The sequence below is a fragment of the Arachis hypogaea genome, chromosome 4, assembly GCF_003086295.3.
Source record: "Arachis hypogaea cultivar Tifrunner chromosome 4, arahy.Tifrunner.gnm2.J5K5, whole genome shotgun sequence".
Classification (NCBI taxonomy): Eukaryota; Viridiplantae; Streptophyta; class Magnoliopsida; order Fabales; family Fabaceae; genus Arachis; species Arachis hypogaea.
In genome coordinates, this window is record NC_092039.1 from 104213632 (window position 1) to 104221717 (window position 8086).

Consider the following 8086-nt stretch of genomic DNA (forward strand, 5'->3'; position numbering starts at 1 on the left):
TAGAACGATCATAAATTATGATAATCCAAAATTTTTAAAGCCAAAATTATATCCCTCAAATGAAAAAAATTGAAACATAATATATAGACAAATAAAAATTAGCATAATTTCAAAAATAAATAAGAAAGAAAGACAGATATATAGAATCTTCTTATCCATTTAATTGCTCAAGGAGTCTATCATATCAGATTTATCAATCACATAATAAGCAAGTCTTTCAAGAACTTCTTAGTCCTAAATCATTTTAGAAACATAAATGGCTATTTTTTAAAAAAAATTGGATGGACAATACACAAAGCTGAATAAAGAGGACTAAATCACTAAGGCAGTGTTTGGTTTTAAAGACACAAACACAGAGACATGGATACACTAGAACATGTCCTGTGTTTGTTTGTTGAGACATAAATCTTTGATGAACACGTTAGTACATAAATATACACAAAATACATGTATTTAGTATATTTTCAAAATATTGAGACACAGACACACAATCAATTAGACACAATTTTTTACTTTTTTACCCCTTATTAATTTGAAAAATAACATATTGAAGGTTGTAGTAGGCTTAGAGAAGGGGGTTGAATCTATGCCTTCCTTTTAGTTGCAGTTATTACCCTTTTAAACAAACTTTCAATTCAGGTTCTGTTTGAAACACAACAACAGAAATTTATGAGACAATTTATTTTTGTCTCAAGAATATCAGAAAACAGAACTCAGCAGAGAAGAGAAAAGCTAACACCAGCATGTATCCTGGTTCGGTTGCCTTGTGCTATGCAACCTACATCCAGTCTCCTCCACAACTATGGAAGAATTTCACTATAGTTAACAGTATTATATACACCAATTTCACACTCAAGTTCTAACCTAACTTGACATTGGCTATGCTAACACCTAACTATTCACTCTTAGTGCTAACCCAACTAAGAAAGGGATACCAAACAGGTACAAGATACAAGACACTTAACCAACCTAAAGAAATCAAAAAATAACTCTAGGCTTTTCTCTCAAGTGTATCACTCAGCCTTTTTTTTTCACTCATGGATTTTACTTGAGCTTTCTCACAATGCCTTTTTTCACAAGAAATTACAGAAAGATAAACTTAGAAAAGTACATTACAATCAGTAAAAGATGAAGGAGATTGACTTCATCAACAGCCTTTGTGCTATGCGAAAACCAGATTAGAAAAGCCTCTGATTCAGTTCTTCATACTGGCAGAATGCACCTTTGGTTAGGTTACACTGTCCAGTTAGTTGAACTTTCTCAAAGAATACTTCTCAGAACAATATCTCAATACTCTAGCTTTCTCTCCTTGGTTCTGAATGAGCAGGAAGTTTTCTTTTATTCTCCTTGCATGTTGTTGGGATCTTCTCCCAAGGTCAACACCTTGAGCCTTGAGCTTCACCAACCACAGATTCACTTTTTCTCAATAAACCTTAGAGTAGAAACTTTGCTTCTGACTTCCTCATCTTGGCCGAAAGCCATAAAACAGCAACCATAGAAATCTTCCAATAGTCAACTTGATCTGAGCCCTTGAAAACCAACTTGGTCCCCAAGTCTTGTTTAAGACCGTAGATACACAGCAGAGAAGAACAGAAATCCTCTTTCCCTTGTATCCCATTTCGAATAGGGCAGAGTGTTGGGAAGAAGAGATGAAGATTTAATGCATGCAATAGGAAATGGGTTACCTTTAACCTAAGCTTGATTTGGTTTGAACTGGGTGATTTGATATCTGCCTTTCTAGCTTAATCTTTCTCTTTCTCTCTTCTTTGGTGAAAAGCTTATGGAAGGAGCTCTCTCTCTCTTTCTCTTTCTTACTTCTCTAAAGCTTGTGATTTGACATGGTCAGAGAGGAGAAGAACGTTGCTTGTGGTGTGAGATCAAGTTTGGAGAGAAATAAAATCAACTCGGGCTTGGATCAGTTTGTGATGTGCTTGGCCCGTTATGATTTCTTTGGCTTCTTTCTTTACTTTTCCTTGGGCTCTCAATTTTGCTTTCAGCCTACCAACTCTTGTTTTATTTTCCATTTTATTTGGGCTGCTCAACTTAATTAAGGCCTGCAACAAAATAATAAATAATTAGCAACATATACTCATTAATTAATTAATCAACACTAATTATTTCTTTTGCCAAAAATAATGTTTGTCATCACTAATTAATTTAGTTAATTTCTTAACTCAACACATATTTATCCTTAACCCTAATTCTTTTTTCTCTCCCTCTCCTTCTCTACCCACTGATAATTGACCATTCTCCTTCCTCCCTCCTCCCTCCTTCCGCCGCATCTCGTCGTCCAAATTCGCTGCCAGCTGCATCTTCTTGTCCAAATCCGCCGTCGCTGCATCTCCCCCTTTGTCCAGATCTGTGCGCCGCTGATGTGAGAACTATTGTCAATCTATAATTTCATAAAATATAGGTTCGTTGCAAGTATAGCCTAGACCAACAAATAATTCTCAATCAAAGGTTAATTTCAAATAAAAATAACCGAGATCGAGAGTAGTTCAACCTCGGGTCGTTCTTCCTAGGATGCAATTGAAGTGTCACACTTTCGGTTGTGGGGAAAAATGGGTTTTAAAATCAAAGAACGAAAGATTAAAAGAACTTAACAAATGAAAGAACAAAGAAATGATCAAAATTGAGATTAATGCAAGTAAAAAGGGAAACAAGATCAAAACTAGTGAAAATGCTAAGATATGCATAAAAGAGCCTTGACTTGGGAATGAGGATCCAAGGAATCCTATCATCGTCATAACCACAACTATGGCAACTATGATGAGTCAATCTCACTTCGTCAACCCCTAACATCGAGGAGTAAGTCAAGCAAGCATAATTGACCTTAATCCATAAGTCCTAGCTAACTTATCAAATAAGTTGATAAAAAGCTAGCGTCAATGGAAACAAGAGTCAACTAACTACCCAAGAATTACCACTAAATGTCGGACATTATGACTCTAGTATCCTAGGAACTCAAACCCCAAGCCAAGGTGTGAAAATCTACTCAAATCTCATAATTGCCATTTTCACAAACACCTTGTGGGCATAAAAGTAAAACATGGAAAATTGCAAAGACAAATAAAAGCTATAACCAAAATATTCACAAAACCAACTATAAACCAACAATCAAGCATATATAAAGCATAAAACATGAAATTCATCAATCAAAACTTCAAGAACTCAAGATTGCATAAATAAATAAAGTACTTGAACCATAAGAAAATAAAGGCAAAAGTAGTGAAATTAAAGAGGAAATTTAAGATTACTTACAAAAGAGGAGCAAAAATCCAAAATCAAAGCTTGCTATAAAATACTACAATGGACCCTAATTAAAACCCTAAGAGAGCTCTCGCTAATCTACACTAATCCTACTCCTACTATATAAAAAAATGTAAAAATAAAGTTCTAAGTTCTCATGCCTTCATAAGTGTTGATATCCCCTTTATATAGCACTTCAATTCAGCCTTCAAGCCTTCCAAAACTGGGCCAAAGGCCCCCAAAATCGCGGATCACGTGTTTCATTAATGAAACCACGTGCAGGGTCCTAACGTACGCACAGGTGTGTGTGTACGCACACTCTACTAAATTTGGTTCCTGTGCGTATGCACAGGTATGTAGTTGTGCGCACACACACATCAGTGAGTACTTCTCCTTTGTTTTCTTCAAGTGTTCTCCCTTGTACATGCTTCCTTCCACTTTTCATCAACTCATTCTTGCCTAAAAGACCTGAAATCACTCACAAAATATATCACAGCATCGAATGGCATAAAAGTGGAATTAAATCACTAATTTAAGTACAAAATCACATGTTTTCACATTTAAGTCCAAATTAGGGAGAAATCACAAAAGTATGCTATTTTGGTGCTTAAGTGTAGGTTTATGTGATGAAATTCATCCAAATCAAGTCAAAATATCTCAGCAAATATAGACTCATCAATTCCCCCACACTTAAACAATAGCATATTCTCATGCTAAACTAACAAGGAGAATGATAAAAAGGGATAATCAACTTATTAAATGCAACTATCTATATGCATGCAAGTATACTATATACTATCTATACTTATCTATACTTTAGTTTCCTATGAAATTGGTGAAAACAAACAATTATATTCCCAAGCAAGAGTATAAACCAATAGGGCTAAGCAAAGAAATAATCTAATGCAACTAAAATTTAGAGAATTGATTCAACTCATCAAAATGAAGCAACTTGTAAGAATTCATGACAAAAGAGATGGGAACATAGAATTGAGTAATTGAACCCTCACTGGGTGTGTATATACTCTAATCACTCGGTGTCTAAGGGTTCAATCACTCAAGTCTCCTCCTAATTATGCTCTCAAGGTTTTGCTCTTCATCTAATAATCAACAAACAAGTGATGCCCGAATGCAATTATCATGAGGACTTTATAGGGTTGTAATGGGGTTAGGACTAAGGTAAGATAGATATGGCTAAGTGGACTAAATTGATTTGAATCCTTGATTAGTTTAAGTATCAAACTCAACCTTTATCAATCCAATAACAAAAACATGCAATCCTAACCTTCCATCATACTTTTCCACAAACACTTATGTATGCTTTTTCATTCACACCACATATGCATTCCTTATTCATTCTCTTTTTCTTTGGGGCAACTTTTGTCCCCTTTGTTGATGATTTTTTTTAAAGTAAAAGTAAATGCATATGGTTATATAGTTCATACATGAGTGTTCCCATTTTTCAAAATTTTGAAGGAAGCACCCTAATTAAACATTTTCATTCACTACCAATGTTTTTCAAAATTCTCCCACACTTAAATGTAACACACTTCTCAACCTAAGCTAATCAAGGATACAAATCAAGGTAAATTATAGTTTTCCATTTAAGGTTGTAATGTGCTAATAACAAGAACAATGGGATAAGTAAAGCTTAAAAGGGTTAACAATGGTAAATGTAAAAGGGAGGCTATATGGGTAAAGTAAGCTTTTATCAAAGATGGTCTCAATCATGCTTAATGCATTCAAAACATCAATCATTGGAAATAAAGAATCAAACAAAACCAAAATTACAATCATAGAAGAGGTATAACACACAATGAATAAATTTAGTGGTTAAGATGTGTAACCACTCAATATAGTTCAAAACTCACAAGGTATTTGTTCTTTACTCTTCTATGTTCCATAAAAAAAATCATTCAAGCAAGTTTAAAAAAATTTTCCCAATCAATTCAATAGAATGCCCTATAACAAAAATTCTTGGAAAAATCTTTGTTTTTTTTCACCAAAATTATTTTCTATATGTATGCGTGTTGTGATGGATGCAAATTTTTTTCAACATTTCCTAGTTCTTCTCCTAATTTTCAACAACAAAAAATTAACATGAACAATTAGGATCAAAATGAGCTAAGCATATGCTATTCACATCATCCAATCACAACCAATATCTATACTATATACCAAACAAAATAGAGTGCAATATCTCTATATATACCAAAATAGAAGTGCAATACTAAAAATAACTAGAAACGACTAATATATATATACAAAAAGTACTAAAATGTGTGCATAAGTCAAAGTACTAGAAATATTCACAAAAAGCATAATAAAACTCAAAATAAACTAAATAGCAAGTATTGAGGAGAGAATGTTTACACCCAAAAAATCATAGATCCTCCCCCACACTTAAATGATGCACGGTCCTCTGTGCCAAAAAATCGAACCGGGGGTGGTCAACTCTGAGAATCTCTACCAGCTGATGGTGGTGGGTACTGATGACGCTGATAAACAATGAAAAATAGGAGAAAAATATACCCTTTTTGTTGTGATTCAAATTTTAAATTTTAAATTTCACCTTTTTAGTACTTGTTATGTGAAGAAAATAAATGTTAAAGCAAAGAATGAAATAAAAGTAAATGAGAGAATGAGAAAACAGGTACAGAAAAAAAATTAATTGAGAGAATGAGAGAAAGAGTAAAACTTGAATAACTGAGAGAATGAAAGAACAATGATGCAAAATAAATGAAGGGATGAGATACCACAGATGATATAATTTGCAGAGAGAACACCATAATTAATCCAACTCTAAAACCATCTCCTTCAAGACACGTTGGATTTTTACTACCTGAAAATCTTCTATTAATAGTTTAGTATTAGATATGGCTACGTTTTATAGGGTTCACGGATATTAACATGTAACCACTTAATGCCGCCGGGTCCATACAATCAAATGGTGGAGGGACATTTACGGAGGACTTATTTTTATCACGTTTTCCAGATTAGAGTAATCCAATGTTAGTCGGCAATGGTTAATGCTCTGGTCGAGAGATGGCATCCTAAGACTCACACATTTTATTTTTTGGTTGGTGCGTGTGCTGTGACATTGGAGGATATACCGATAATTTTTGTTCTTTCGACAAACAGACTTCCAGTTACAGAACCGACTCTGAGTAGTTATGAGGCCTTAGAAGCCGAATGCTTGCACCAATTTGGTGTTATACCTAGGAAGATAGATTGTAGAGGGAGCTTCATAAAGTAGACGTGGTTTCGAGGACAGAAAGATCGTATAGTCTTAAGTGATGATATTCACATTCAGAGGTACGTAAAGTGCAACATAATGTTATTATATGAGATCATTTTGTTTGAAGACAAGTATGGGACAACGGTGCACTAGAAATTTCTGCCGTTGTTTGATAACTTCCTTGAAATCATACAATTTAGTTGAGAATCGGCATGTCTGACGTACTTGTACAGAGCATTGTGTAGGGCATCTTGTGTCGATTGCAAAAAAATAGATAGTTCACTAACACTTTTACTTACCAGAGCTTGGATCCATCTACTATTTTTATGTACATCTCTTGAGCAAAGTCCGGAGACTAATTTGGCATTTACTGGTCATGTTATCTACATGTGAATAATGCAAAATGAAAATGCGTGAATTTGACACATACTCCCCATATAAAAAACCGAAAATGGGGAAAGGAAATTATTGAGTGTCTGATATGGGAGTGACAAAGGAACAAGTTGAATCTTACTTGAATTCCAAACTCAACCATACTCATCTCGTCTATCACTCTCGTTTTTTATTGTGTGTTTGGATTAAAATTTATAAACAAAAGTTTATATAAAATTAATAAAAGTTTATAAAATTAATTTTGATTAAAAATAAGTTGGTGTTAACTATGTGTATTTTGACCATTTTTATATAAAAATAAAGAGTAAACTTCCATTTCTACCCATGAAAGTTGAAAACGCTGACAGATCTATCCGTAAAAAAAATTACCATTTGTACCCATAAAACATGAGTTCCATACAACAAAATTATCCAAACTCTAAAAAATCACATAAAAACCCCAAATTATCCTTATTATCATCCGCAGCATCTTTTTCCTCCCCACTAACCACTCCATTATCCCTATCTACTCATCACCTTACCACCACCACCACCACTAACCCCATCCTCTATCTCTCATCACTAATCTATTGATTTTCAAAAATTTCTAGCAGCAATCTTTTCAGTTGCGAGCCACCTCTCCTCCTCCGTGACAATGTCGCAGGCTCTGTTTCTGTTCCTTCAGCTTCCAACGTCAGTGACCATCGCTACCATCCTCCTTCTGTTGCCACCCCTCCTTCTCTCCTTCCATGTCTCGCCCTCGCCAACCAGAGGATCTTCGTACCAGCCCCTGCTTCTCTGCTACCAGCAACCCTAGTGCCACAGTGCCCCGTCTCTCCTCTCTTCACTGCCGACTACCCTCACATATCATGGCTACCTTCTCTTTATCACCGAACCAGTGCCGCCGATGGGCCACCGCACCAACAACCACCATCATGGTCCCCTTTGTAAACCAAAGCCACGACGAGCTCTCTTTCTCTCTTTGTCTCTTTTGCCATCTGTTTTAAACCACCGAACCCTAATTCACTTCTCATTCTCCTCTTCTTCCCCTTCTTATTTCCTCTTCGAGAACCAGAGACCTCCAAACCACCATCACAACCCTGCCATTATTGCCGTCTGCACTTCCATCCGCTAGAACCGCTGCGAACCACTGTCGCCTTCACATTTGCGATGAACCCGAGCCACCCTCACCGTCCCAGTCATTCTTTCTCTCGGTCCAGACCACTG